The sequence below is a fragment of the Corapipo altera genome, unplaced genomic scaffold (genome assembly GCF_003945725.1).
Source record: "Corapipo altera isolate COAL_440 unplaced genomic scaffold, ASM394572v1 49, whole genome shotgun sequence".
Classification (NCBI taxonomy): domain Eukaryota; kingdom Metazoa; phylum Chordata; class Aves; order Passeriformes; family Pipridae; genus Corapipo; species Corapipo altera.
Genome location: NW_020884879.1, coordinates 7686120 through 7706155, shown reverse-complemented (window position 1 = coordinate 7706155; position 20036 = coordinate 7686120).

Here is a 20036-nt window from a genome sequence, read left to right as displayed (position 1 = left end):
CTTATTCAGTTTTCAAATTTTCTTTCATAATGCATTCCATGCTATCAGTTATATAACCTAATTATTAAAATCGTAACTCTTTTAAGCTAAGTTGACAATTACCTGCACCGAAAAATTTTGCACTTTTAATATTTCATCTAAAAGTATGTCTGAGTTATTTTAATAATTTCTTTTTGCAATCCAGAAGGAATTTCTTCTATCATGTAGTGTTTGTGGCAAATATAATAAAAGTTATTAAAGTGACAAATTATAGCCATCTTCAATGTCAGCATAGGTTGCACATTTTTCAAAGAATTAATTATTTCCCATTGCCTTTTTTAGCTACAGTGGAATCCTTAAATGTGCTTTTGAACACAGTCTTTGAAAGTGTGAGACGGTCACAGAAGCTCCATTCACAGCCTTGGCACTTCTTGCCAAAAGCACATAGCTTTTCTTCAGGCAGTCTAGGCTACACCCTCTCAACACACACCTCTCCATCAGTCCAACAAGGCAAATGAGCCTGGGCTTAGTTTTGATTGTTATAGATTTCACTGAAACTCCTGTCTTAAAACTATGAAACTGAGTTAAGTTAAGCACGCTGGCTTTCAAAGTGCTCTGATATGTATTTGGCAAGGGTGAAATACAAATGCTGACTGAAGTCTTCCTTAAAGAATTACTGGAGAAAGAAAATACAAGGCACAAACCCATTCCTCCATTCAAGCATTCCTCAGTTCCACCTGGGCATTCAGAGCACTTTTCTTGCCCAGCTGCTGTAGAAACACCTGTGCTAGTGCAGCAGTTTGGACTCAGAAGCAGTACATCCTTTTGCATAGGTACTGTGTGACTTTGTACTGATTGGTACAACCCAAGTGGCTCCGAGTACCAATTAATCATTTTTCTTCTCTTCACATGTTAATTTGGACAAATACAAGACTATACTTTTTATTAACCAATTTTTTGTCATATCAAGGTTCCTTCCCTCCAACATGGTAAAGGTTAAGACCCAAGTTTTAAACTGGTTGTTCTCACAGCAAATCAGTAAAATTTTATGTCACATTGGCTGAGTTAATACTAAGTGCATTTTCAGAAATATTATTCTCAAAGAGCTGTGACACTAGGTATTCCACATAATTGTGAACTTCATTCATCTGAGTGATGATTCATCGAGAATTACATGTTCAGCTGCAGGCCAAGACATAAATGTAAAATTAAAGAGGGCTTGAACTGCCTGTTATATGAACACTTTCAAGTGAAAAAAACAAGGATTTATAACATAAGTACATGGAATGCAGATAGTATGAAAAGGAAAATATTCTTTATTGGTCTGACATCAGAATTACATTTCAGTGGTATTTCCCCCCACAAATTAAGAGCTAGAGGAGGAGACACATATCTTTAGGTACTGATTTTTCAGTGGAAAATGAAGGCAATCACAAAGGACTGTAGTTCATGCCCTCAGTTGCAGTACTCTTCAGGCGATAGGATGGTATGTCTGCAAGCTCCACTCTTCAGACCGGAAATGCATTTTGTCTGTTTACCAGCTTTGGGGGCTGTAAGGTCCACAGAAATTGTTCAAAGGTAGAACTATTAATGCTTTTGATCACCTCCTTATAGCCTTATTTATTTCTGATTCTGAGCCAGTCTTTTGGCCAGCAGTCAATAATTAGAGAAAGACCTGTGAAGTGAAGTCTACCAAATTCCATTCACAGTCGCAGTCAGTAATTTTGGAAGGAAGACATCCTTCCAAAGCACCAGTTAATATTACCCATAGTTAAAGCTAAGAGTTGTCATGGTGACATCATATGAGATTTTTTCAAGTGAGTTTCACAAGTCATTAGCTGTCAGCTGGAATTTCCATTTAGTTAGCTCAGATTTAAGCCACTAAATCATACTGATCTCAACTGAAAAAGATGACAAAAATAACCCCCCCACAAAGAAGTACATTCTTACATTTTCTTTAGTTTACATCCTTGCACTTAAACCTCCCAAACTAAAGAGAACCCAGAACACTGGGGAAGATGAATCTATAACTTCTTCCTCTGCAAGGGAAGCTTTAACTGAGAACATATGGCACGTAAATCTACTTCATTTTTTAATGTGTAGCATTGTCTTTCTGTGCTCTGAAGGTTCATATGCACAAAACCAATACAGGAACTATGTGCCATTAGCAGTGCAGAAAAAAAAAACAAGTAAATAAACCACACAAGTGTGAGAAAACATGAGAAATATTTTCTATTGAATATTACATGAATTTTTTCAAGTATCTATGATTTAAAAACATCAATTGAAACTGCAGATTTTTAAAATTTTGTTCATCTATTCTTCACAAGTCATAAAACATTGAGAAGAAGCACACAACAATGTTCCCAAGAGGAATTTAGACACTTGCATCAGCAATTGTTTCAAGTACTTCATACTGTATTTCTATAAATATGAAAAAGTAAAACAGGTAATTAAGAGGTTGGTTCCGTGTTTCTGTTGAGTCATTCACATACACTGATAATTTAATTAGTTTTTCAGTGTATTAGAATCAGTTCAAATAACTCACTATTCTATTTACTTGAAATAGTTTATGATTCTGCTCTCTATGTAGGTACACAGGACAAAAGGGACAGTCACTTGGGTTCTGGGTTTTTTTGGTACTAGTGAGGCAGAAATGGGCAGCTTATCAATGCAGAAAATTAGGGAAGGAAACATCGTGATGGATGCAGAAGAAATGCAAGAGGTAAGCAACAAGGCTGGCCAAGGGAGACTAGTAATATTGACAGGGCCATGCCAGGAACCATTAGGCAGATAGAAAGACAGAGAAGCAGAGTTCAACAGGTCACAAAAATGCAGAAGAATTTCAACCCTGAAATCATAAACATTTGAGAGACATTTAAGGTAATGCTTGGTAGGATTTAGAGCCAGTAGCAAGGAATAAAAAAAAAAAAAATGAACATTTGTTTTTAAAATATACGGTATATATACCATTGTTTATATAGTATATCCACCCTCCCCACAGTATTTTGCATGTTAAGTAAAGCTATTTCAAATTACAGAAGAAGGGTACAATGGAGGAATTCAAACTAGAGGTGGGAAACTAATTTAGCATTATGGTCAGAAAGGAGGAAAAGTAGAATAAGGAATCTAGAAATGCTGTATGGAGGGGGAAAATAGCATATTTTCCAAGGGAGTATTTCTAACTATTCCAGCAGAAGAGAGTAGGAGATTTTGAGGAGTGAATTAGAGATGACTCTTAGACCTAAGGCATCAGATGTATTGAATAAGGACCACTCTTCAAATTAGGAGGATTGAGGAGTAATTATCCCCAAGCCCTCCACCCATACATTGTCATATAAGCATACCAGAAAACTTACTGAATAAAAATATTAAACAAACAAACAAACAAAACAGAGGACTACTGAGAACAAGGTGGACTTGAAAGGCTAACAAACTTTGCAAGCACCACCACCAAAGACAACAGCATCATACCACTGTGTGTTGTCTGTATTGATGATAACAAGTATGGCATTATGCTAAATATGTAAAGGCTATGTCTTACCAAAAGAATGGCAAAAAACCTATCCCCTTGTTCCATAGCATACTGACTCTGAAATCTCAAGATTCACTTATAAGTGTTATCAGCACAAAGTCATGTACATTTATAGAAAAGTTTCCAATAAACCATTTAATGCTTTTGACATAAGAACCAGGAATTTGAACTAGTTGATTCTGATTGATAAGTAGTCAAGATCATGGAGAATAGAAAGAACAGTAATGCATTTAATATCTTTAGTATCTGTCACCTTTAATATAGTTTCATCCATACTTAAGACAATAATCAGATGAGATACAAGCTAACAACACATCAGCAAGGTAAGCAGCTTCTTAATATCTAGCAGACATCAGTTGGAAAACATTATTTAAAAGTATTGTTGAAATGAATAAACTATATGAGGTTTTTCATGCTGTTGAAATCACAGATAGCTGTCTGAAACAAACGAGAAGCACTATGGAACACTGCAGCATGTTTTCTCCAGGATGAAATAGAGTAGAAACCAGATAATCACCCTGAAACTGCAGCTGTTTTCAAACAGTGTCAAAATAGGGCCCAGAGTCAAACAGACTCAGTAGGCTCCCTGTGAGGTACCATCAGCACAACTATGAGTAGATCTGTGTCAAGTAAGAAGAGATAACATGGTATTTAGGAAGTACAATAGGATGGGCAGATATGTACTTCATAGGTAATACTGGACCTAGCAAAATGCCAAGGTTTACATGTTACAACTGATGAAGTTTACGTAACAGAAAAGATACCTTTTCTTGAGGCTCAGTGATTTAAATGCGGCCTAGATTACTATTTCATCAGCTGTGGTCAACCACTTATCAGCTAAAAGCATACAGCATTGTGGAAAACCATTAGAATGACTTTGGGTCTTGATTTGAGAAATTCTCATAGAAATACAAAATTCTTATTTTTTTAATTATACATTGAAATAACTGAAAGGTGAGTCTGAAAAATACCTCTTTACTCACATCTGTTATGAATCACATGTCTACAGGAACAAAGCTGTATTAAAGGCAGTGGGCAATCCTTTGAAGGCATAACTGCATTATCAACAAAAGTAACATTAATTGTATAGATTTAGAAAGTCAAAATATCAAGAAAAACAGAAATAACTAGAAAATTAAAAAGTTACTTTACTGCTATCGTCTCATGGCTCAGTCTTAAAAAATTAAAAATCAAGACTCATTGAATCATCACTATTTTTCTTTTGTCCAGAGGTAGTTACTGTCTACTACCAGATCTTTGGAGGAATAGAAGAATTTACTATGCAAGGGCCTGCAAATATGTCCAATATTATTACTGATAGGTAACAGAAGATGGTAAGATTTTAATAGCTGGTTTACCCAGAGAAATCCTCTCATTTGGCAATGTCAGCTCTTCTGTAAAGCACAGCTAAATTTAGATCAACTGTATTCACAAAATACAGCAATAAACAGGCAGGTTCATTCATTTTAGGTTGAAAATTTGCATTTTTACATTGTTACCTGTGCACAGAGATAGGCTTTAGCAGCCTTTGAAAACCACTGGAGCTCTGATGAGTGGCTTAGTGAGCTTGGGTTGTTTAGCCTGGAGAAGCGAAGACTCAAGGGAGACCTCATCACTCTCTACAACTACCTGAAAGGAGGTTGTAGCCAACTGGGGGGCAGTCTTTTCTTCCAGGCAGCTAGTGATAGGACAAGAGGGCACAGTCTTAAGCTGCACCAGGGGAGGTTTGGGTTAGACATTAGGAGAAGTTCTTTACAGAGAGAGAGATTGGGCTTTGGAATGGGCTGCTCAGGGAAGGGAGTCACGTTCCCTGGAGGTGTTAAAGAAGAGACTGGATGTGGCACTTAGTGCCATGGTCTGGTTGACAAGTTGGTATTTGGTCATAGGTTGGACTAGATGACCTCAGAAGCCTTTTGCAATCTAATTGATTCTACAGTTCTGTGATTCTGTGAAAATGGAAGGGTAGAGGTCAATGAAAAGAAGATGTATATGAAAGAAATTACCAGCCAGCAAAAAAAACTTTGAAAAGCCCAAAAAGCCTGGAAGTATATTTAAATATAAAGTCTGACCATATACTATTTTCCATGGAAGTATTAATTTCTCTTTTTTATGATGTCTCAAAAATATTAGATGAGACATCTAAATAAAGCTCAAGACCAAGGGTGTTATTTGAAATAAACAAATACAAAGTCAGTGTTTGGACAATGTAATACAGCATTCACCCATACCATTCACAGAGCTTGTGTTTCAGAAATTTTACCTAAATCCCTGTGTTAAATATTTTAAGATTTAGATCCTAAAGAGATTAAAGTTAGAGATGGTATAAAAGCAACAGTGCTTACTCAGAGCAGAGAAGTGTGGGCAAAGAAATTAGAAGAAAATGGGTTAAAAATAAAGTATATGTAATTACACCTTCTCAACTACCTCATTTTGAAAGAACTTCACCTTAGAGGAGATAAAATTTAGCAGTGAGTCACCTCATATAATTCTGTTCCAGAATAACTTGCTTTTTAAAATGGGAAGTAGTGATTTGACATTAGGAACTAGAAATTACCCTGTGGAATATATGCTATTTTACCTACTATACATAAACTTCTTTATAAAGAACTATGAAGCTTAAATTCATTATGATAAAGCACAACAGATTAAAAGTGTGACTGAAAACTGACCTATGATTGCTCAGGCAAGATATTGAATAGCTTCCACAGTTAAACGCTGGGTGTTCTTTGTGTTTTGTATTAAGCAGTTGTTATGGAAAAACATGTAGGTTGTTATTTATTTGCTAGATCAAAGACTGATGATCTAGTAAGACATATCTTTGATAGTACATTATTAGTAACAAAACAAATTTTTTCTTTACTCGAAAAAATGATGAACAAGAAGTCACATTAAAAACAGTAAGGAAGTCAGAGCTTAAGAATTGTTTCTGATGAAAAAAAAACCACTTAAAGTAATAAATTAAAATATGTTCCAAAAATATATATAAATAAAATTGTTACTTTTTCAGCATGAAAAAATCTATTATGGAGAATGGAAAATATACTTCCTTCAGCCATTATAATATGTGGTCTAATGTTTATGACTGCTGTCATAACGTAGTAATTTTGTTTATATCAAGGAAAAAAACAAAAAACTTCTATGGTAGCAGCAAACTTCTGATCGAACAAAGAGAAAGTATAGAGATAACTGCAACAGTCCAACCTTCAAATATTATTTACTTTAGTTGCAAATTAGTATTTTCATAGTGTTATTTACCTATACATTTTAATTTTATTATTATTTTATGCATTCATGCTATAAAAAAAGGGAAGTATGAAGTTATGGTCTTTATATTAGAATTATGGAGCCAAGGAATGAAGAAGTGAATTTGTAGGATCTCATCCTTCTCTAAATTTTAAAGAACTACTCTGATCAGCATTAAACAGTTATCTCATGGCTGCTGATTGCAGTTTTTAAACCTTGCTGATGTTGGTGACAGCTGGAACCAGTGCCCTTTTTTTAATTCGTCATAATAACAGTATACAGCAACATTGAACGAATTAATTCTCAGCTATAATATGATTATACCTGGCATGATACCCAATATCTACCACCTTGTGTATGCAACTTCATCTCCTAAAGATAAAATTATTGAAGCAGTTAATGTGTTCTGGTACAGTCATTATACTTATGTTAGCTTCACTAAAATCGCAAGGCAGTACTGGCATCCTCATGTTACAAAGTGATTTGTGAAGGATCACAGGATATTTTTGACAAATAATACTTAATATCCCATCATAGACTACCAATCAGCATTCTTTTCCAGGATGGACAATTAAAATGGTTACATGGAGATCATTCAATGTCCTTTCCCTCCTCCCCCTTTTTTTTTTTTTAAATTAATGATCTAGTAATTAAGAGTGACAGTTCTTTATAAATCTCAAGGTACTAAATTCTCCATATGATTTTACAAAAAAATTTGAAGCTCTTTTTACAGACTGTTGATAACAGAAAGCACAGCAGGAGATTTAGTGAAGAATAAAAATCTCAGGACTTGAATGAAAATTCTTTGTTATATGTGAATGCAAGTTCAGGAAGTTCAGTTAAATATGTTTCTTTATTTTTTCCAAGCAGACACAGGTCCCTGAAAGGCACTAGCTCATCCAAGGATGGTACAACACAGAAACACCAGTCAGAGCTGGTTAACCCTGGGAAGAAGCCTGGAACGTTTATCAAAACTCAGACAGCTGCCACACTGAAAGCAGGACTTCAAAAGAAATCTCTGTCAGTTGTTCCCACTCTCATAGGCAGAATCCTTACCATTCTGAGTATTTCAGTGACAGATTTTCTTGATGTTAGACTAGGGATCCCACAGATCTTTGCTTGAAAATAGCTGACCATTCCTATTTTTTCAGAGACATACATTCAGCGATCCTAATGAGCTTCATAGTTAAAAAGAAAACCATCATATTTTCATAGAACAATACAATGTGACCTTGAGAGCTTATTTTATAACAGAAATAGTGGGTGCTAATGTTTCAAACCATAATCCTGCATTATTTCATGAAGGAATTTAGAAAATGTTTATTGTAATTCACACATAAATGATTCTTAAATTTCCAGAAACAGAAATCTGAAATGAGTTGTTCACAAATTTTTGGTTTATTGCAAACAAACAATAAAGTTTCTCATTGATTTAAAATAAAAAAATTAATATGCACAAGTAATAGTGAATAGTTTGCTCAGAGGCAGCATTAGAAATTCAAGGTTTGATCCCAGAAATATCCTTATCAAAGACCTGACAGTCTAGCACAGATTTTAATCTTTTGTTGATGCTAAATGTACACAAGCAATTGAAACTTTTTGTATAATTTTATCATGTGACCACCTAATTGGCAAAATCCTGTTTATCTTCTAGCTGCATAAATTGCCTTTACATAATATTTTATTACTCTATTAAAATAACATTCAAATATGCCCTCAGAAGAACACTAAAATAAAATTTCTTGAAAACTTACTAAAATCTTAATACTTAAATCTAAACCAATGATCTTAAATAATATTTATTGCAGCTAACATATCACTATTTTGTACATTTTCTAGGATGTATGTTGCATATTTTGGATAAAAATTGTACTACTTAAAGTCTACTTCTATTTACGATCAACTCAAGTGCAATCAAATTCTCTTTGAGTGGCACTGTACTCCTTACAAGAGTTATTATTACAAGTAGGTTAATTTCAGGGAATGAGAATAATAGTTTTGTTGAAAATCATTTCTTTAGTCATCACAAGATTGTGAATTTGGTAATTGTTTGCCAAATGTTTTTTATCAGGAAAAAAATGTTTTCCTAAAATTGGAATGTTTTTCTTCCATTTGAGAGTTTAGTGTACAGTAGTACCTGTATAGAAGTTAGAAAATCTGTATAAATTTGTCCCTTTCTTATGAGTATGTGAACAATGGTCTTCACGTCTCATGAGTGCAACAGTCATACTGGATACTCGGGAGCTGGTATGTACGCTCTCATTCTCCTCTTCACCGTGTTACATTCTGTATAAATAACTAGGTACTCCCTTAAGCAAAGGGGATAACCTACTTTTTATCCACTTCCATTTGCCAGCAACCAGATTAGAGGATTCCTCTTTGTCCCATTCATTTTGACTAAATTACTTAAATTGTGGCAAAATACTTGGCAGAAGAGAGAATGAGAGAAAAGCATGGCAGAACTCTTTATTGCTTAAGTGCCGATTTCACTGACACTGAGAAAGGAGACTTCACAGTTCCACCTTAAGTTATCCAAGAAAAATTTTAAATACTGAAGCTTTTAGAATCCTAAAATAATCACTACTGAGTCTTCAAATTACTTGGTAATTTTATTCTGCCTCAAAATCTAACATCTTTTTGTTATCTATAGAGACAGGGAAGAAGATACTAATTTTCTGCTTCATTTTTAAATATGTGACAAGTGGTGTCCCTCAGGGATCCATACTGGGATCAGTGTTATTTAATACCTTCAATAATGACACAGACAAAGGGATTGAGTGTACCCTCAGCAAATTTGCAGACTACACCAAGCTGATTGATGCAGTTGACACACATGAAGGATGGGATGCCACCCAGAGGGACCTGGACAAGCTCAAGAAGTGGGTCCATCGGAATCCCGTGAGTTTTAACAAGACCAAGTGCAAGGTGCTGCACCTGGGTCAGGCAATGATATCAGTATAGGCTGAGTGATGAATAGATTGAAAGTAGTCCTGACGAGAAGGACTTGGGGGTGCTGGTGGATGAGAGTCTGGACATGAGCCAGCAATGTGCACTTGCACCCCAGCTGAACTGCTGGCAGAACAGCATGCCTGTGGACAGGTATAAAGGAGATCAGTGCCTCCAGAAAAGAAAATGGGATTATTAAGAATTTTACTTGCTAAATTTTTGGCTTCTAAATCCCATCAACCATTTTTATTTTTGTTTTTAAGAATTTATACACCATTTATGGTGGCGCTTAACTTCTTTTTTCTCGCAGTGTCATTCAGACTGACTCAGTAACACAGAATACCACAGTTTAATTTGTCCTGCCGCTCTCTGCTTTACACAGGAACAGATACGCATATTTCACTTCTTGGATATTTAATACAGTCTTGTGCAATGTATTTACTGTGTTATCAAAAATTGAGATGTCTTTTCACTTTGTCTGGTTCAATGAAATGCTATATTTGGAAGAATACATTTTAAATGTGACAAGTTTTATTGAACAACTTCTAGGCTGAGAAAAAGTCAATAAGGTATAATAAGATGACAGAAATGTTGATAACATAACAAATCCTTTAATAAAAATAGTGAAGAAATGTAGACACAACATAAATTCAATATACTTCTATATGGCATAAATATGTCTAGTGACTCTATTGAGGAAAAAAAATTTTAAAAGTGCCATTCCAAGATCCTGAAATCACAGGCAAAGTCTACCTATAGTTGAAATATACCTCCTTGCCAGGGATTTATAAGGATTTAAGGGTGATTTACCTACTTCTCAGTATTTTACAAAGACATTATTGAATCCATTCCGGATCTTTGGAATAGGAGACATCATGAGAAAGTTTTAGATTTCAATGATTTTTCATGATCCTGACCAGGCAGAAACAAGTACAGATGGAAATATTCAGATTTGAGGTAATTTGTCATCAGTATGAACTGCTGAGCAGTTACTGAGTTTAGTTTCCTGCAGCCATACTAGAAGAAAGGACTATTGTTAAGGGAATTCCTACCCTCTTTCTTGAACAACTTGAGTTTAAAAAGGGAAGGAGAGAAAGTGTGAAATGTCATTAACATTTTATCTGAAGAGTGACTGCAGGAAAGGTGGTTATTAAGCTGCTACCAGAAAACAAGATTACAAACAAATTCCTAGACAACAGAAGTCATTGGCAGAATGTAAAAGCCTCGTATAGCTCTGATTGCTAAGTTAAGCTTAGCTAAACTTTGCTATCAATAAGTGATGTTGCATTAGGAATAGCCAGAATTTAGCAAACAGTAGATCATGCACTAGTAAGTCACCATAAGAATGTGCAAAGGTACACTTTGTTATCTGTGTCTTCGCATTGGCAAAGTCCTGTAGTTTCTTTGATACTCATCAACTCCTTTTACTTACATGCTTTATAATTTTCACTTTCCAACCTACAGGTTTAGTGCTACAGCAGCACAAACTTTACCTTTTCACACTGCTGCAGTTGCGTGGGGTTTTTTTATTTGTAAAGATTTGTCTTCTTTTATATAACCAATAGATTTAGTTACGACTGTAATTAATATCTGTCTTTGAAAATGAGCTGTAATGGTTGCCTGGGTATACTTTGAAAAATAGGGCATACAGGATAGCACTGGAAAATTATGTAAAAAATATTAAAAGGATACAGAACTTTCCTTTCAAGATGTTTTTCCAGATGTGTAGTAGTTCTTCAGCAGGGGAAATATAAGGAGACACTTAACTACCGGGATGAGATGGCCTGCTGTTATTTTCTTTTACTGCTAAAAGGAAGTTTCTTGAAAAAAAAATCACTTCACCCATACCAGCATGTGCCTACAGCTAGAAAACAGCAGTTTAAATGCACAGAGCATCACCCACTACTACAGAAATAAAGCTTCTATTTAATGCTGCAGCTAACTGAGAGTACAGAAAAGACTTTAGGTAGGAAACTCATCTTTTCTCAGATTAAAATGTTGATGAACTAACTGTATCAACACCAAATATGATGATATTTGGAAATAAAAATAAGAGAGAGATCAGTAAAAAAAGAGATATTTGTCTGCCACAGGTTAACTCTCAGCTAAAGGGAATGAATTAACGAGAACTGCATCTCCTTGCACAGTGTACTGTGTAATTGCTTAGTTTCAGATTTTCCAGACACCTAGGTTTCAGTTTGGTTTCCTATTTACACCATGTCCAGAATGAATCCTGTACAGTTCCTGTCTCTAGAAGTAAGATGTATTAATACCCAAGAGTAGAAATGTATCCATTTCCAGTTATTCTGGTTTTAGAGACTTTGTTTCAAATAGATGTTTATTTAATGTAGTAGATTTATACTACACTGTACAAAAAGGTTAGGTTGAGAGTCAAGTTATAGGTTAGATTACTGGCAGGGGCAATAAACCCAATGGATTTAAAATGGCCTAATACATTCAAACAAATTATGTGCTTGATTAGATAACAGCCATTGCAGTGACAGTATTCATTGTTCTGCAATCATCATTGTATAGGATTTATGACTTTACTACCCTTGCATTCTCAGAATCGTCATTAATGACAGCAATTCACTGTGAATCAGGTATTATTTTGATATCAACTACTATGACAGTAATACATTTCTGAAGGTGGCTACCTGCTCATAGTGAAATAGTAACAGTAATTTTCCCAGTGAGATCATCTGTCCCTGCTCACCAAGCCTCCGTGCAGTAAAAACACCTTTACTGCTTTCATGCTGTATTGTTCTGACTGAAGGGATGTCAGACTCCCAACAGCACCCCAAACTCCCTGCAGCCTCACTATTCCTTGGAAGATTAAGTGAGATTCTGCATTTATGTACCCCTGCCCTCCTCTGTTCCCCAACTAGGGAAGAACTGACTCAGCCAAAGAAATAGTAATGTAATGGCCAATATATTTCAAAGGTTAATTAGAACCTTAATGCAATTAAATAGCATTGCATCACATCTTTTCTGATTATAACCTGCCTGTAAGATCTAAATTATAATTCTACCTTCTGGTAATAATGTTAATCTATTAATTATCTGCATTAAAATTATTTGTTCAGATGGGGCTGGGAGTCCAGGAAAGGGAAAATCAGCTGTCCTATTGTAATGAACTTGTTTTATAACAGGAGACTCTGAAAGAACTGGTTTTGTATCACATAGCACTGAAAAAACACAGGTCTGAAGACTCTTGTAGCAAAAAGAGGGATCCTGACAATCTGTACCCATCATTGGAGTCATCCTAATATAGGGAGTTCTCAAAAGACCATCATCTTCAAGATCTGTAATCCTGATGTAAAAAGGTCTGGCAGCCTCATCAGACCAAGTAGGGGGCTTAAAAGTCTGAGCATTAGAGACCTGGCATACAGGTGTGCATGAGCAAACCCATGCTGGATTTAGCATCTAGCAACACCAAGGCTTTGGCTCTGGCGTTCAAGGCTCTGCTTGGTTTTCTCCAAGGCAGTGCAGGCATGTGGGATACCTGCCAGCTGTAACCTGTGTATGAGCTTCTGGGGAGTTATAGATCCTGACAGCCTCGTGTCGCGGGGTATCTGTCGTATCGTTAGGTTTTGGTCCATAGAGAAAGTAGACACACGCACACAGAGAGAGATAAATAGTGCTGCTAATTCTTCACTAAATGTTAAACATCGTAAATCATTAAAATATTTTTTCCCTAATGGAAATATTTCATTCAGTTTTTTTAACAGGCTGATGAATTTTTCTGTAGAATTTAAAAAATTCCCTGAAATAGAAAAATGACAAAAAGCAATGCATTTTCCAACTACAAAGGTTTATGAAATAGTTATCTGGAAGACCATTTCTTAACATTCTTAACATTAGCTTTCTTAACATTCTGATGAAGTTCCTCAGCATTCTTACGCTATGGCTTCCTTCCTAAATCACCTCTTTGCCTCCAATTATTTCTAAGACCCGTCAGTAAAGTATTTACTTAATGTTCATTTATAAAATAGACTATCTAAGGAATATGCTGACCCATTGACTGAGGAAAATGTGAACTGAAAAAAAATAAGGAATCCAGGCACCTTATCTAAATTTCAGAGCATATATGGCTTTAAAAAATATTTATCGTATAATTAAAGTTAAATTAATTTACTTTTTATATTAGCTTAGTTATGCATTGTTAAACCACAACAAAACCTTGCATGAACATTAGGATTCAATCTAATCTAGGTCATACAATACCATTTAGTTTAATTCCAGTTTAAATCAATATTGTAAAACTTTCTTCAATACCCACAGGGCTTCACACGTTTTTAACAAAATTACTTCAGAATGTCTTCTTGTCAAACCAATATGACTCAATTGCAAGTAAAGATGCTTGAAACTCAGAGTAACTCACAGGTTTTCAGAGCTGTGAGACGAAAATCAAATCATATTCAAGATTTGCAGCCAGAGGCAGTTAGAAAACAAGGGAGAAATAATTGATGCTGTAATAACACCATCTTTGATACCAGTGTCTGCTACTTTCCCAACAGAGTGGTGCAAGTAAGCCTGTTCAAGAAGAGAATCATCCCTAATTCTCATAGCACTGAAGTACCAGAATCCATCTTCTGTCATTCTTCCTTCTCCCTTTCATCACAGGAGGGGAGAAAGCATTCAAAACACAGAAAAAGATAGGTTAATACGTACCTTCCCTTCACTGAGAAGCTCTAAAAAGCTTTTACCTCTTCAGAACGACCACCAAGAAAATCCATATGAGTCCATTTCAGGAAGAGAGAACCAATCATACTTAGCTGTGATAATTCTTAAAGAAAAAAAAAAAAGGTAAGTACTTAAATAAAAGAGTAATACACTATACCAGAGATGTTTTTGGGCACAGTACATTATACACTGAAATGTCAAAAATAAACATTAGTAACTGATCATCTGGAATTCATGGTGAGAGAGTAATGTAATGTCCAATGTGGTTAAACCATGAAGAACAGTAACTACTATATTGCAATATGGTATTTGTCTGTGCTCAGAGCTCGGTGGGAAATGCAGAAGCATGTTCTACCACTGTGATTATGCACCATTCAGAGCTCTTATTTAGTAGTTTTTCTCATAGAGCATTGCAGGATCCTGAAGGCACTCTTTATCATCTGACTGCCAGACTCTTCAGTGCAAAGAACTGACAAACAGAGCAGCATGCCACCCCCACACAGGAACATTACACTACTCCAACTCCTCAAGGGTCTTGAGGGCACAAGCTAGTTTGCCTTATGCCAGGGATCTTTGCTTACAGTTTTTTTCTGCATCTCACCCACTGATGATCAGCTGAGTGGCACACAGGGACCATATTTAGATTAGGGAATCTAGTCTTTAAATAGTTCCAGGTTGTCACCTGATTTGGCTTCCTATGACATGATGTAAACTGATTCAAAACTTCTGCTTCTGCCAATTCATAGCTTCAGGATTCTTTGTAAAGATATTATTCTTTCAAAAATCTTTTCCTTTTAATAACTCTGGGTACACTTCTTTAAAAAGCTACTTTATACTGTTATTTCTGAAGAGATAGCTCTAAATTTAAGTCATCATACCTTTTACACCTGATACTTACTGTAAAATAGCTCATCCACTGATACTCTGTGAATAGAGATAGATAATATCTATATCTCCTTGCCATGAGTTCAAATGCAGAAGTTTACAAAGGTAGATAGAGAGTAATTACCTGTAGATTAGTTGAATAACTCCAATATAAGGAAAAGTAATTAAAAAGGCTCAATAAAATCATGTTACAAAATAGTCTTCTAATACTGAGTGATATATTGAACTAACCTAAAAGAGAGATACCTGGGAATTTTATTTCTTGTAAAATTTCCTGTGGGGAACTGTCAAAAATGAACATATTCCCTTGCATAAATTCATGGTTTCTACAGTTCTCTTTCTCAGACTATCTCCAATATACCTCAGTAGCTACTGCGCATAATTCTTCAATAAAAGACCTCACTATAGCTCATAATATTTTTGCAATTAATTATTAGTTTCCAGAGTAACATAACAAGAATTTAGCTGACTGAGGAACTGTGTCCATCTGGGACATTTTCATTCAATAGCATTACATCTCTTCAACAAAACACATTTAAGGCCTGACTGGACTTTGCCTCACCTTGGCTTTAAAAGCTGTAACCTGTTTAGAATTGTAGGATACAATTCCTTGCCCAGGTGGAGAGGCAACATTAAGAGTCTTTCTTTAAACAAAGCATGTTGTTATATAAGTCCTTTATATGAGGACTCGGAGAAAGGATTTTACAAATTTTCCCTAATATATTCTGTATTTTAAATTCTCTAGTCAAGCTCCATAATTAGCCAGCAAATCATGTGCTAATTGACTGGATTGTAGCTTTAATATACAGAGACTGGGTTTAAAGTATCTCAGTTATTATCCTTTTTGAGGCCATAACAGCAGTCAGCGGTAATTCACACCCTTCCAGCTGAGCTCTAGCTCTACGTGGGTTCTAGTTCAAAACAAAGCAAATATCTGAACTTGCTTAACTGAAACAAGGGCTGCAGATAATTTAAACTATTCAGCTAGAGTTTGCCCTAAAATATATTTAGAGCAATCATTCCATCAAAAATAACTGAGAACCTCTTTAGAACATCAATATATTTTAGCTGAGGTCTTCTTCAAAATCATTGCAAGACAACACAGTTGTATATGAATGTGTGAATTAACAAAGTTACAATTATTTGACTGATTTGTTGCTGAACTAGTAGAAAAGAAACACCAGGCCAAGGATACCTAATGGCTTTCTAAAACCTCTGTTAAATCTGTTATCAAATGTTTTCAGTGGGATTACTGCTTGTATAGTTAACATTTTTCATAAGGAAATATTTGCAAGATTTGTAAAGTAATTTGGGGTTTTTTTTTTCGTTATAAGAATTACAAAACAACTGGGATAGAGAATTACACTTCCTAATGGATTTTTTGTCTTCTCCACACCTTCAGGAAACTAACCATCTGCCCTCATCCACACCTCCCCACTACAAAAAAGCCTACTAGCTGCAATACATGGTCACCTGTTAGCACTTTTTATGCTATACAAGTTGAGTGAAAGGATCCAAAGATTCATAGTTAATTCTTTATGCCTAACCAGAAATGGAAATACTGTACTTAATACTGCCTTTGTCTGAAAATCTCAAAACATCAACTTTTCTCAGTAGTAAGAATACATACAGATTTTGGGTCATTGTTCCCACTGTTCTCCATTACAACCCCATATCACCAATGAAAGAAACTAAGACAGCCTAAAAAATGTATGCCCAAACAGGATCTCTGGGCAATAAATCCTAAAGGATCAATCTGGTGGATAGCAAGAAGTGCTAGTAGAAAAATGTGTCAGCAGAGGCAAAATTCTTTCTACTGTTGTTATACAATAAAGGTATATAAAAGAGGTCATTGAACAAAGGCAGCAGAATCTGTCACCTCAAGTGGTAAATTCTAGCAATGATTTTTAAAAGTAACAGAATCTAAAAAAAATTCTGTGCCTACAATGAAAATGTTAATGATGGTAAGATCAGCAGTGGTGGCTGTACTTTTTATGACAGTCTTCCCTCCCAGTCTGAGTATAAATATACTTTTGCATTTACCAAATTTAATTTCATTATTGCTCATAAAAAAAGCTAATAGAAATGCTGACTTGCCAGATTTCTTAGTATATTGTGACCTGAACACCTCCATATTTTTCTTTCTAATGCTCTCCTCTTCAGTATTACATTGCCTTAAAACAGTAAATGTATACTTCAGACATCAAAATTCATCTCCAACTTCTCATCAAATTAAAATTGCATCCATAAGTCTTTCGATTGACACAGATTGTTGGCTTTCACATAGTAAGACTTGAGCACAATCCAAATGCATATCATACATTCACTGACTTGGCAGGAACACAGTTGCACTAGTTGAAGCCCAGGCCAGTTTCAGGAGCTGATAATCCAGCCTTGGCCCACAGTGCCTAAATTTCCTTCTATCATCTGTTATTCAGTAATAAATTTACTGGACTGTGAAAAACAGGTTCATATTGTATAAATGTTCTTGAAACCTCTGCTTGGGAATTTGCATGTGGTGCATAGCTGAGTCCCTGGCTGAAGCTGGCTAGAATCAGTTTCATCCTTTGAAACAGATGCTTTGAAAAATGCATTCAATGATATCAGCTGTTCCTTTTATACAGGTATGCAGATTACTTGAATTTAAACAGTCTTTTACAATAGTTCTGGCAAAAGTTCCCCCTTTTTTTTTTTTTAAATATGTCTTTTGATTTGCAAAGAGAATACATTCAAGCTCTTGTCTTTTCTGAGCTGAAGAAAGTTGTGTTATACATTAAAATGGAATGCAGCCCTGAAGAGATCACCCTATTTTCCTGACCCAGTGAATCCTATCTGAATTTGTATTTCAGATAAACCATGTGAAACATCCCAGTGTGAACTTGAGTTTGATCACAAAATTTTCAGTTGCTCTGACAAGTATTGTGATTGCTTTGTACCTAATTATTTGAAGTATGAAAAATATGCAAAAACAATGCATCTTTGCCTCCTAGTGATACAACTTGACAAGGTGAGTTTCCTCATAGCAGATTAATATACTCTATAATTACTAACTTGTAAACTTGTATAAGAATTTTCAGGCTTGACTTGCAGAGATGACTTTACAGAAATGTTCTCCCTTTTGCATTTGAAAAGCAGAACTGCACATCTTCCCCCTCACACCAGTTATTGCCATCTATTGGTAACAAACGCTATAAAATATCTAAAATCGCCGGTACCTTCAGGTTGTATAAAGTTGGGGTTATACAGTCATATAAAAACTGAAGGACATGATACATTTGCTTTAGTTCTGTTTTTAGTATCTACCAACATGACTGAGATTAAATAATTTTGCTGCTTTTGAAATCCAAATGCCTTTAAGTCCAGAGTGTAATTTCTTCTTCCTTCAATGCTCCAGGGGTTTGGCTGCCTGGGCCTTAACTCTAGATTTTGGTCCAGCTGTGTGACCTTGGGTCACACAGCTGTTAGGAGAGAGCTGTGTGAGAATGAGCCATGAGGAGCAGGGTCTGTCCCACCTTGCTTTGCAGCTGTGTTTAGCTGGGCTACTTGTCCCTTGTCCTGGCCAAACTGTGCCACAGCGGTGCTGGGGCCTCTCTGCTGTAGACCTGTGTGGTGGTCTCAACTCCTGGTTGACACTAGACCTTCTCTGCTCACCTTAAACAGGTGAGCAGACTGTGGGAACTGAACTTGGCAGTCAGGGATCTTTCTAACCTGCCACATTGTCATCCTCAGCTGTTGGTTGATCTTGCTCTCTGGAGCAACCTGCCCTTGCTACATCTTGGTGGTATTCTGCTGTGTCCTTAGCTGTCTGATGCAGGAGGATTGAGTCTGCACCTTGATTGCATCCTTGAGGAATCATCTTTCAAACCTGTGTGGTTTATTCTTTGTAGCTACAGAAATTCTGTGACATCCAGAACAAGTGGTAGATCGATCTAGCTGAAAAAACTCAATTATGTGCAGATACAGGTGATCACAGAGGATTCTATGAGGCCTTGAAAACAGCATACGGGCCTACGTACCAGGTCCGAAGCCCTCTACTCAGCGCAGATGGTCAAATGCTTCTGACAGATAAAACCTCCTTTCTGAATCGTTGGTCTGAACGCTTTCAGAACTACACGGTACTAGCTATGTAGTTCAAGACTTTGCAATTCAGTCCATCACACAACAACCGGTGAAGAATGAATTGGATATCACTCCCACTTTAAGAGAAACCCTTAGGGTCATACAGCAGGTGAAAATTGGCAAGGCAGCTGGGGTTGACAGAATTCCACCCAAAGTCTGGAAACATGGGGGCCTTGCACTCCATGCTAAATTTCACAAGTTTGTGGTGCGCTGTTGGGAACTAGGTGAACTACCATCAGACCTTCGTGATGCAGTCATCATCACTTTGTATAAGAAGAAAGGAGATAAATCAGACTGTTCAAATTACCGAGGTTCAAAATACTGAGGTATTACTCTGTTCTCCATTGCTGGCAAAATCCTGGCAAGAATACTCTTGAACAGATTAATACCCACTATAGCAGAAGGAATTTTACCTGAAAGCCAGTGTGGTTTCAGAGGCAACAGGAGTACCACAGACATGGTATTTGTTCTCAGACAACTACAAGAGAAGTGTAGGGAACAGAACAAAGGTCTCTATGTAACCTTTGTTGACCTCACCAAGGCTTTTGATATTGTGAGCAGAAAAGGTCTATGGTAGATTTTGGAATGTTAAGGATGTCACCCCAAGTTCCTTAAAATGATCATCTCACTTCATGAGGATCAG